The sequence below is a fragment of the Salvelinus alpinus genome, chromosome 2 (assembly GCF_045679555.1).
Source record: "Salvelinus alpinus chromosome 2, SLU_Salpinus.1, whole genome shotgun sequence".
Lineage (NCBI taxonomy): Eukaryota > Metazoa > Chordata > Actinopteri > Salmoniformes > Salmonidae > Salvelinus > Salvelinus alpinus.
Window position 1 is genome coordinate 102,098,592 of NC_092087.1, and position 12,081 is coordinate 102,110,672.

Here is a 12,081-nt window from a genome sequence, read left to right on the forward strand (position 1 = left end):
AGCATCGTTGTCACCATATTAGCTAAAGTAACGTCATAGTCAACACAGCTAATATAAGTAACGCGTTAGTAAACCTGCTACAATCATGACAGTGCTCCTCTGTGGAGATTCTACATGTTTCATCATTAGATGCTACAGTCCTCCAACAATGGGTGTCATTTGAATCTTTACCATTTTCTCTGTAATAGGAGTAGTATTTTTCCTCGACTCACCTGTGCCCCCGCACATTGACGCTGTACCGGTACCTCCTGTATATAGCCTCCACATTGACGCTGTACCGGTAATACCTGTATATAGCCTCCACATTGACTCTTTACCGGTACCTCCCGTATATAGCCTCCACATTGACGCTGTACCGGTAATAACTGTATATAGCCTCCACATTGACTCTGTACCGGTACCCCCTGTATACAGCCTCCATATTGACTCTGTACCGGTAATACCTGTATAAAGCCTCGCTACTGTTATATTACTGCTGCTCTTTAATATTAATTATATAACACTTATTTTTCTTAAAATTGCATTGGTGGTTAAGGGCTTAAGTCAGCATTCCACTGTAAGGTCGATACTTAAAATTTGATTTGATTTGTATTTTGATTTCATTCATACATTTCTTACATGAATTTATTAATATAGAAAATATAAATATTGAAAATATAAATGTTTCGATTTTTTATATACATTGTTGAACATAATAAACTTTAAGGGTATATTAGTTCCAGGATCTCTGCTAGTGTTAAAGTTATGGGCAATTTAATACAGAGAAATTAGCATAGTAGGACATGTAACTTAAGGTTACCTAAGATAACCCCTGTTCTATGATATTATAAGCCTCGTTAGGGGCGGAGTCTAGGGAGATCCAATCAAACAACGTCTGTCAAGCAACAGCTAATAGCAGATGACTCCACTTCCTATATAAGGGCCATAGTCTCTCCCGTCTTCACATCTAATTACGTTTGTCTTCCATGTGTGAAAGGTAACCTAGTCAACTACCAACTACCATAGAGCTCATATACTCTCTGATGCCAAGTCTAGACAGGATTATCCCTCAGAGGTCCCCACTCTAGTCACCGTATGTGTAGTGATGTCCAGTCAGTAGAACCTCATGAAGGTACATCACCACAACATGCTGCATTACAGATCTCTTGAACAGAGATGCCTTTGAACAATGCCTATGTTGTAGCCATACCTCTGGTGGATTGAGCCATCAAGACCTCCGGAGGTGTCAGATCCTTGCTACTATAGAACCTCATGAAGGTATTTTTTTGTTTGACCTTTATTTAACCAGGTAGGCCAGTTGAGAACAAGTTCTCATTTACAACTTTGACCTGGCCAAGATAAAGCAAAGCAGTGCGACAAAAACAACAACACAGAGTTACACATAAACAAATGTGCAGTCAATAACACAATAGAAAAATCTATGTACAGTGTGTGCAAATGTAGAAGAGTAGAGAGGTCATCTCAAGGACTCAGGGACTGGAATCATCTCAAGGACTTCATCAAACTGACACTAGTGGAAGTCGTCTGCAGAATTCCAGAAAAATCTGTTTGGTCCTACGTAATGTATATATTTCACTTATACACTAACTTCATCCGTGCCGAGGGTGATGCCTGGATAAAAAAGGACTTTCCTCATTGGCTGGCTGTTCTGGAGCAGCCAGGACCTTCTGCCTGAAACTGAAGTGCAGTGTGTTATTAAACCATGTACAGTTTAGGTCCTTCTTTGTTGAACAAAGACAACTGACATCCCCAGACATCAGCTCACCAGGAGCCATGGTGATGACCTGGTGTATTCTCATGATGGAGGGCACCGCTTTTATGGGTCTTGGCATCATCTCCATCGCACGTTCAACATCGGCACTCTTCACACAGAACAGCTTCACTGACGTGTTTGTCTGATGGAGGCCTTTGTAAAGCTCCTGTGCATCGCTGACATCACGGCCCTTACCCACCAACCTGTCCGCCGTTCTCTTCAACGTTCATGATGTGGACTTAGTGGTCAAGTTCCTCAGTGCTCCTTTCCTCTCCTTGCTTCTTTTGTATGTTGTTCTCCACTGTTTACGCTTCTGATGCTGGTCTGTCTCACTTAATAAATCAATTATCTTTCCTTTTTCCCCCTGAATCAACATTCCTTTTCCATCTCTCCCTTTTATTTTTATTTTTTTATTTCACCTTTATTTAACCAGGTAGGCTAGTTGAGAACAAGTTCTCATTTGCAACTGCGACCTGGCCAAGATAAAGCATAGCAGTGTGAACAGACAACACAGAGTTACACATGGAGTAAACAATAAACAAGTCAATAACATGGTAGAAAAAAGAGAATCTATATACAATGTGTGCAAAAGGCATGAGGTAGGCAATAAATCGAATAATTACAATTTAGCAGATTAACATTGGAGTGATAAATCATCAGATGATCATGTGCAAGAAGAGATACTGGTGTGCAAAAGAGCAGAAAAGTAAATAAATAAAAGCAGTATGGGGGTGAGGTAGGTAAATTGGGTGGGTAGTTTACAGATGGACTATGTACAGCTGCAGCGATCGGTTAGCTGCTCGGATAGCAGATTTTTAAAGTTGTTGAGGGAGATAAAAGTCTCCAACTTCAGAGATTTTTGCAATTCGTTCCAGTCGCAGGCAGCAGAGAACTGGAAGGAGAGGCGTCCAAATGAGGTTTTGGCTTTAGGGATGATCAGTGAGATACACCTGCTGGAGCGCGTGCTGCGGGTGGGTGTAGCCATCGTGACCAGTGAACTGAGATAAGGCGGCACTTTACCTAGCATAGCCTTGTAGATGACCTGGAGCCAGTGGGTCTGACGACGAACATGTAGCGAGGGCCAGCCGACTAGGGCATACAGGTCGCAGTGGTGGGTCGTATAAGGTGCTTTAGTAACAAAACGAATGGCACTGTGATAAACTGCATCCAGTTTGCTGAGTAGAGTATTGGAAGCTATTTTGTAGATGACATCGCCGAAGTCGAGGATCGGTAGGATAGTCAGTTTTACTAGGGTAAGTTTGGCGGCGTGAGTGAAGGAGGCTTTGTTGCGGAATAGAAAGCCGATTCTTGATTTGATTTTGGATTGGAGATGTTTGATATGAGTCTGGAAGGAGAGTTTGCAGTCTAGCCAGACACCTAGGTACTTATAGACCGTCCAGGGTGGTGATGCTAGTCGGGCGTGCGGGTGCAGGCAGCGAACGGTTGAAAAGCATGCATTTGGTTTTACTAGCGTTTAAGAGCAGTTGGAGGCCACGGAAGGAGTGTTGTATGGCATTGAAGCTCGTTTGGAGGTTAGATAGCACAGTGTCCAAGGAAGGGCCGGAAGTATATAGAATGGTGTCGTCTGCGTAGAGGTGGATCAGGGAATCGCCCGCAGCAAGAGCAACATCATTGATGTATACAGAGAAAAGAGTCGGCCCGAGAATTGAACCCTGTGGTACCCCCATAGAGACTGCCAGAGGACCGGACAACATGCCCTCCGATTTGACACACTGAACTCTGTCTGCAAAGTAGTTGGTGAACCAGGCAAGGCAGTCATTAGAAAAACCGAGGCTACTGAGTCTGCCGATAAGAATATGGTGATTGACAGAGTCGAAAGCCTTGGCCAGGTCGATGAAGACGGCTGCACAGTAATGTCTTTTATCGATGGCGGTTATGATATCGTTATCCCTCTCAAAGTACTGTTCCCTTTTTACTGGGTCAGCATTGTGACGTGCTAGACACTGCCTTTGTCGTTCTGCTGCTGATGTGGGTGCCATCCTTCCCTAGATGTTTCAATGGAATAACGTTAAATCAAAGATTCTTAGAATATATAAATGTATACACTATAATCATTGAGTAATTTAGGATCCAGAGCAACTTATTAAAGGAACAACTGAAGAGCCTTGCCCAACTCTCCTACCACCAGGCTACCTGCCATAAAATATATTTTCTGTTCACATAGAACACATTACAGCATGTTTTATAAGTGAATATAAACAATATATAATGTATAATATATTCAATTATTAATTTGTTTTTTGCAATATTCATAAATAAAGTAAATAACTCAACCCTGTCACAGGTTTACAACCCGTTACATGTAGACTGAGGGACAGAGCTAAATTGTGTGATTTTAATCAATAATAATGCATTTATTTGATAAAAATACTTTCTCAACAAAATAACACAAATTTATGTTTGCATTAAATGATGTGCACATTTTAATATTAATTTCCCAAGTAAACATTTATTGAAACGCCTGGGGGACGTGAAACAATTTTTGGTGTCAGTTAAAAAAATATGATTTTGGAATAATAAAGTTTAAATTAATTCTATATTTATTTCTATTCATTATACTGGACATTTCAATTTATTAACAAAATCAGTCAGTGGGACTGAAATATAACCAGAGCTCAAGAATGACCCAAATACTGTTAGAATAGAAATAGTTTTCTCTGTTATTTTTTCACATCTAAATGTGGCCATACAACTCCCTTAAAGTGGAGGTAGCTAAATGTAACCACATGTAACATATGGATCTGCATTAGTATAGCATCACAAGTCCCAATGCAAAGTTACACCTCTCTTTTCTATTTTTAGAGTACATAAAACCGATCAGAATTCCAAAGAATGCCGAAGTCATGTCAGAATGTTTTTTTACAGGCTGTGAAGTAATATGGAGGACCCGGCTAGCCAGCCTATTCCCTACAATGTAAACTCTGACAGAAATATCTTCAAATAGATCACTTCAAATTAAACCAAATCGTGTGCACTCATGACTAGTGGTTTCAATAACATTTTCAGCCAACTTACAAGCAAATACTTTATGAATTGACGGTTACAGATAAGCTTGCAAGGTTGCTAGGCAACTAGCCTGCTAATGTTAGCCCTACCAGGCCTACCTACTTCAGCACTGCATGAGTCAGCCAGTGGCTTTCAACACCTAGCTAGTGCTAATTTACAGCTTTATTAGCAAATTGAGCCATATTAAAGTAAACCAAAGTTTTGTAAATACACAATGCCATCTAACCAGTTATCAAATCATGTTACATGCAGTTATCTTAGCCAGCCAGCTAACATTAGCTATTTTAACCTGCTAGCCTAGCCAGCTAACTAGCCTAGCTAGCCAACCACCACAATACGTAGTAAGTAGCAAGCCAGAGCACAACATTGTTAACAACTCGAGACCAAGTAGCACAGGCAGGAGCCCACAGAACACAACTAAAACAAAACCAGCACATCAAAAGCGAAGAAAGCAGAGACTTACAGATTGACGGACCATCTGATGATAAAAGAGTGGCTGAGTTACTGAAGCGAGAGGCAGGGAGAGAAGTGCTTCTGAGAGAGAGGTCGTTTCACCTGGCCAAGGGAGAGTCAGTGAGGCGGGTAATTAGGGTGACCACATGTCCCGGACAGTCCCAGCACAACCAAACAATCATGTCCTGCATTTTATCAACAAATTCAAACGCCACTAATTTAGAAAAAAAAGGATGTGATAGCCTGAGCCTACTGGTGATGTTAATGCAGTCACGTTACTCTTATGAAAATAGATACTGTATATCATACGGATGTGATAGCCTTAGCCTACTGGTGATGTTAATGCAGTCACATTACTCTTATGAAAATAGATACTGTATATCATAAGGATGTGATAGCCTTAGCCTACTGCTGATGTTAATGTAGTCACGTTACTCTTATGAAAATAGATACTGTATATCATAAGGATGTGATAGCCTTAGCCTACTGGTGATGTTAATGCAGTCACGTTACTCTTATGAAAATAGATACTGTATATCATAAGGATGTGATAGCCTTAGCCTACTGGTGATGTTAATCCTTAAGAGTCTATTGAAGCACCTGTGCGTCAATCTAAGTAACATAGTAAAAAAAAAATCCCCATCCAAATCCATCAGTTTAAGATAAAGATCTGTTTTGTTGCATGGGCTGCGTCTCAATCCATCACATCTGCAAATGTCGGCCTTCCGCCTGTGAGGTGGAAGGTGGTCGCTACAGCGGTTTTTGTCAGACCATAAGACATCCCAAATATCGGGTCTTCTCACGAAAAAATGTCTGTAGCATCCAAACCGTTTGAGCTACAAAATAAAATGGAAAAGGGGAGACTCACCAACATAACGGTGTTCTCTATGTTGCTCATCGGAACTCGTTTGAAGGTAACCTATACACACAAATGGAAGTACGGAGGTAGTTTTGTGCCCCCCAAAATAAGGGGTTAAATATATGTAAAACAATATATAAAATATTACCTGAGCTTTCTTATATCGCCTAGATATAGGACAGACACTTCAAAACCTTATTCCTTAAAAAAAATATATATATATTTTTCCAGTTATCAACGTGTTTATCAATGCATTTCTATGGGCAATATTAGTAAAGCCCAAATTCAATATTTGATTAAAATATATATAGTACCAGTCAAAAGTTTGGACACACCTACTCATTGCAGGGTTTTTCTTTATTTTAACTTTTTTCTACATTGCCAAGAGTGTGCAAAGCTGTCATCAAGGCAAAGGGTGGCTACTTTGAAGAATCTCAAACATAAAATATAATTTGATTTGTTTTACACTTTTTTGGTTACTACATGATTCCATATGTTATTTCATAGTTTTGATGTCTTCGCTATTATTCTACAACGCAGAAAATAGTAAAAATAATGAAAATCTCTGGAATGAGTAGGTGTGTCCAAACTTTTGACTGGTACTGTATATATATAAACACATATATTTTATATACCTAAAGGGGTCCTAGAATTAAAAATCAAACAGCTAAATAATCCACGGTATGGCCATCTTAAAACAATTCCAACCAATAAAATACAACTAAATTTGGAGAGGACAGCATTCGAAAAGTATTCAGACGCCTTGACTTTTTCCAAATTTTGTTACGTTACAGCCTCAAATTTTGTTACGTTACAGCCTTTTTCTAAAATTAATACAAATATGTTTTCCCGTCATCACAAAACCCCATAATGACAAAGCAAAAACAGGTTTTTAGAAATTTGAACTGAAAAACTACATTTACATAAGTATTCAGACCCTTTACTCAGTACTTTGTTGAAGCACCTTTGTCAGTGATTACAGCCTCGAGCCTTCTTGGATATGATGACACAAGCTTGGCACACCTGTATTTGGGTAGCTTCTCCCATTCTTCTCCGCAGATCCTCTCAAGCTCTGTCAGGTTGGATTGGGAACGTTGCTGCACAGCTATTTTCAGGTCTCTCCAGAGATGTTCTATCAGGTTTAAGTCCGGGCTCTGGCTGGGCCACTCAAGGACATTCAGAGACTTGTCCTGAAGCCACTCCTGCGTTATCTTGGCTGTGTGCTTAGGGTCGTTGTCCTGTTGGAAGGTGAACCTTCGCCCCGGTCTGAGGTCCTGAGATCTCTGGAGCAGGTTTTCATCAAGGATCTCTCTGTACTTTGCTCTGTTCATCTTTGGCTCAATTGTGACTAGCCTTCCAGTCCCTGCCGCTGAAAAACATCCTCACAGCATGATTCTGCAACCACCATGCTTCACCGTAGGGAGGGTGCCAGGTTTCCTCCAGACGTCACGCTTGGCATTCAGGCCATTGTTCAATCTTGATTTCATCAGACCAGAGAATCTTGTTTTTTGCCTTTTGGCAAACTCTAAGTGGGCTGTCATGTGCCTTTTACTAAGGAGTTGCTTCCGTCTGGCCACTCTACCATAAAGGCCTAATTGGCGGAGTGCTGCAGAGGTGGTTGTCCTTCTGGAAGGTTCTCCCATCTCCACAGATATGACCATTTACATTTACATTTAAGTCATTTAGCAGACGCTCTTATCCAGAGCGACTTACAAATTGGAAAGTTCATACATATTCATCCTGGTCCCCCCGTGGGGAATGAACCCACAACCCTGGCGTTGCAAGCGCCATGCTCTACCAACTGAGCCACACGGGACCAGCCTTTCAAAGCACTTCATGGCTACAGACGTGAGTGCTATGGGTCGGTAGTCATTTAGGTAGGTTACCTTGGTGTTCTTTGGGCACAGGGACTATGGTGGTCTGCTTGAAACATGTTGGTATTACAGACTCAAACAGGGAGAGGTTGAACATGTCAGTGAAGACAGTTGCCAGTTGCTCGGAGTACACGTCCTTGTAATCCGTCTGGCCCTGCTTTGTGATCTGAGGACCCATGCCAAACCTTTTCAGTCTCCTGAGGGGGAATAGGTTTTGTCGTGCCCTCTTTATATAGCCCAAAAAAAATTCATTCTGGAAGCTCCGGTAAACAGTGGTTGTAGTGCACTGCTGCCACCACCAGGCCTGGAGTCCATTTTGACTTTGTTGATAGCGAGCTGTGTTAGCTAGCTGTGCGGCTAAAGACGTAGCAGCTAGCTAACTGGCTACCGATCAACCTATTGTGTGTATTGAACATTCATATTGGACAACCTTACCTATATAGTAGCACCACCAACCATCAGCCCATTAATAATCCTAATAATTTCAAGCCACACTAAGATGTCACCATACTATTCTTTTGAAGCCCCACTATGTAAGACATAAATCATCAAAGTGGGCCTCCAACTTAAATGTAAACAATGGAGCAAATGCATCACATGTGAATATCACTTGATTATCAGAGGGATCTATTATGACATCATATAGAACTACTCAGACATTCCAAATCAGGCTTCATCCATATCATGAAGGTGGATATTGATCCAACCATTTCAAAAGTAATCACCGGGCTGATGGAAACAGGATATGCCTGTACACTTTTATAAATGCCGACAGACGATTTATTATTTCGTTTGACATGGTTGGGTCTTTTTGTCTCAGTAAAAATGTATAAACGAGAAATGGCGGCATTAATCCTTTATGCGCAAATATTGATTTAGTAACGATCATATCTTAGTTAACTTGGAGTCACGTGATGATATGTTGTGTGGTCCTCCCTCTACGATTTGGGAACACATGCAGTTTATTAGGCTACAGATGAAATAAGTTATGAACTTCACAGGGTGGTGAAACTACATGTGATGAGCTTGATGCTCCTTTCCAATACATTTTGTTGGTCTTATTCTGGTGACATGATGATCGATGCTTGGTTGCCATTTGACAAATAAAATAATATCTCTCTTATCCATAATAATCTCATCATGTAGGTAGCCTACCAGCACTGTATCTGTGAGCTGTTGGCTACAGTGCACTGGACAAGAGCACGTTTGCTATATAACTCAACGGTTTTTCAAAACCATCAGTAGAGTTGAAAATGCATTTTTAATTCAGTACATGGGAATTCAAAAGCAAAACATTTTGTTCAGTGCACTACTTCCTCACGCAGACTTTTATCCGCAATAAATCTGTTTGATGCAGACATTTCCAGTGGGAAAATGCGTATATTGTTTCATGCAGATTTGAGAATATTCACATGAAAATCTGTCGCAAATTACATGGAAACTTAGCTACTAAGGTGGATATTGATCCAACACCTGCCGCTTATTCAAATCCAGCCCACTGGGCACAGACGTCAGTTCAACATCTAGTTTCTATTTACATTTCTTTGAGTCGTCAACTAAAGTGAATTCAACATGAAATCAACACAAAATGTCACCTGTCACTGGATTTAGGTTGCCAGTTGTGTGAAAATTAATAAAAATACCTGATGTTGATGGCTTTTTACAAATCCAATCAGTTTTCATTTACATTTACATTTAAGTCATTTAGCAGACGCTCTTATCCAGAGCGACTTACAAATTGGTGCATTCACCTTATGATATCCTGTGGAACAACCACTTTACAATAGTGCATCTAACTCTTTTAAGGGGGGGGGGGGGGGTTAGAACGATTACTTTATCCTATCCTAGGTATTCCTTAAAGAGGTGGGGTTTCAGGTGTCTCCGGAACGTGGTGATTGACTCCGCTGACCTGGCGTCGTGAGGGAGTTTGTTCCACCATTGGGGTGCCAGAGCAGCGAACAGTTTTGACTGGGCTGAGCGGGAACTGTACTTCCTCAGAGGTAGGGAGGCGAGCAGGCCAGAGGTGGATGAACGCATTGCCCTTGTTTGGGTGTAGGGCCTGATCAGAGCCTGAAGGTACGGAGGTGCCGTTCCCCTCACAGCTCCGTAGGCAAGCACCATGGTCTTGTAGCGGATGCGAGCTTCAACTGGAAGCCAGTGGAGAGAGCGGAGGAGCGGGGTGACGTGAGAGAACTTGGGAAGGTTGAACACCAGACGGGCTGCAGCGTTCTGGATGAGTTGTAGGGGTTTAATGGCACAGGCAGGGAGCCCAGCCAACAGCGAGTTTTCCACATTAATCAAACATCATCACATGGATTTGTTTTGTTGAAATCAAATCAAATGTTATTGGTCACATACACATGGTTAGCAGATGTTATTGGTCACATACACATGGTTAGCAGATGTTTTTGGTGACATACACATGGTTAGCAGATGTTATTGGTCACATACACATGGTTAGCAGATGTTATTGGTCACATACACATGGTTAGCAGATGTCATTGGTCACATACACATGGTTAGCAGATGTGATTGGTCACATACACATGGTTAGCAGATGTGATTGGTCACATACACATGGTTAGCAGATGTTATTGGTCACATACACATGGTTAGCAGATGTGTTTGGTCACATACACATGGTTAGCAGATGTGATTGGTCACATACACATGGTTAGCAGATGTGATTGGTCACATACACATGGTTAGCAGATGTTATTGGTCACATACACATGGTTAGCAGATGTTATTGGTCACATACACATGGTTAGCAGATGTGATTGGTCACATACACATGGTTAGCAGATGTTATTGGTCACATACACATGGTTAGCAGATGTTATTGGTCACATACACATGGTTAGCAGATGTTATTGGTCACATACACATGGTTAGCAGATGTTATTGGTCACATACACATCGTTAGCAGATGTGATTGGTCACATACACATGGTTAGCAGATGTGATTGGTCACATACACATGGTTAGCAGATGTGATTGGTCACATACACATGGTTAGCAGATGTGATTGGTCACATACACATGGTTAGCAGATGTGATTGGTCACATACACATGGTTAGCAGATGTTATTGTGAGCGTAGCAAAATGCTTGTGCTTCTAGATCCGACAGTGCAGCAGTATAAAACAGATAATATCTAACAATTCCACAACTAAACCTAATACACACAATCTAGTAAAGGGATGAGAATATATAAGTATAAAATAGATGGATGAGCAGTAACAGAGCAGCTAAGGTGCAATATATAGTGGATACAGTATACTGTACAGTATATACAGTTGAAGTCGAAGTTTACATACACTTAGGTTGGACTCATTAAAACTCCTTTTTCAACCACTCCACAAATTTCTTGTTAACAAACTATAGTTTTGGCAAGTCGGTTAGGACATCTACTGTGTGCATGACACAAGTCATTTTTCCAACAATTGTTTACAGACAGATTATTTCACTTACCATTCACTGTATCACAATCCCAGTGGGTCAGAAGTTTACATACACTAAGTTGACTGTGCCTTTAAGCAGCCTTGGAGAATTCCAGAAAATTATGTCATAGCTTTCATAGCTTCTGATAGGCTAATTGACATCATTTGAGTCAATTGGAAGAGCACCTGTGGATGTATTTCAAGGCCTACCTTGAAACTCAGTGCCTCTTTATTGACATCATGGGAAAATAAAATAAAATCTGCCAAGATCTCAGAAAACAAATTGTAGACCTCCACAAGTCTGGTTCATCCTTGGGAGCGATTTCCAAACGCCTGAAGGCGTCCTCTGGTCTGATGAATCAAAAATAGAACTGTTTGGCCATAATGACCATCGTTATGTTCGGAGGAAAAAGGGGGATGCTTGCAAGCCGAAGAACACCATCCCAACCGTGAAGCACACAGGTGGCAGCATCACGTTATGGGGGTGCTTTGCTGCAGGAAGGACTGGTGCACTTCACAAAATAGATGGCATCATGGGGGAGGAAAATTATGTGAATATATTGAAGCAACATCTCAAGACATCAGTCAGGAAGTTAAAGCTTGGTCGCAAATGGGTCTTCCAAATGGACAATGACGCAAAGCATACTTCCAAAGTTGTGGCAAAATGGCTTAA

General features: G+C 41.1%; 2 protein-coding genes across 2 annotated transcripts in view; one reads left to right on the forward strand and one right to left on the reverse strand.

Annotated features, from left to right (window-relative positions):
- LOC139546449 (piggyBac transposable element-derived protein 4-like) overlaps positions 1–12,081 on the forward strand; it is a 252,812-nt gene that overhangs the window by 159,456 nt on the left and 81,275 nt on the right. The gene's annotated exons all lie outside the window — the stretch shown is intronic.
- LOC139552019 (zinc finger protein 721-like) overlaps positions 1–12,081 on the reverse strand; it is a 106,506-nt gene that overhangs the window by 29,474 nt on the left and 64,951 nt on the right.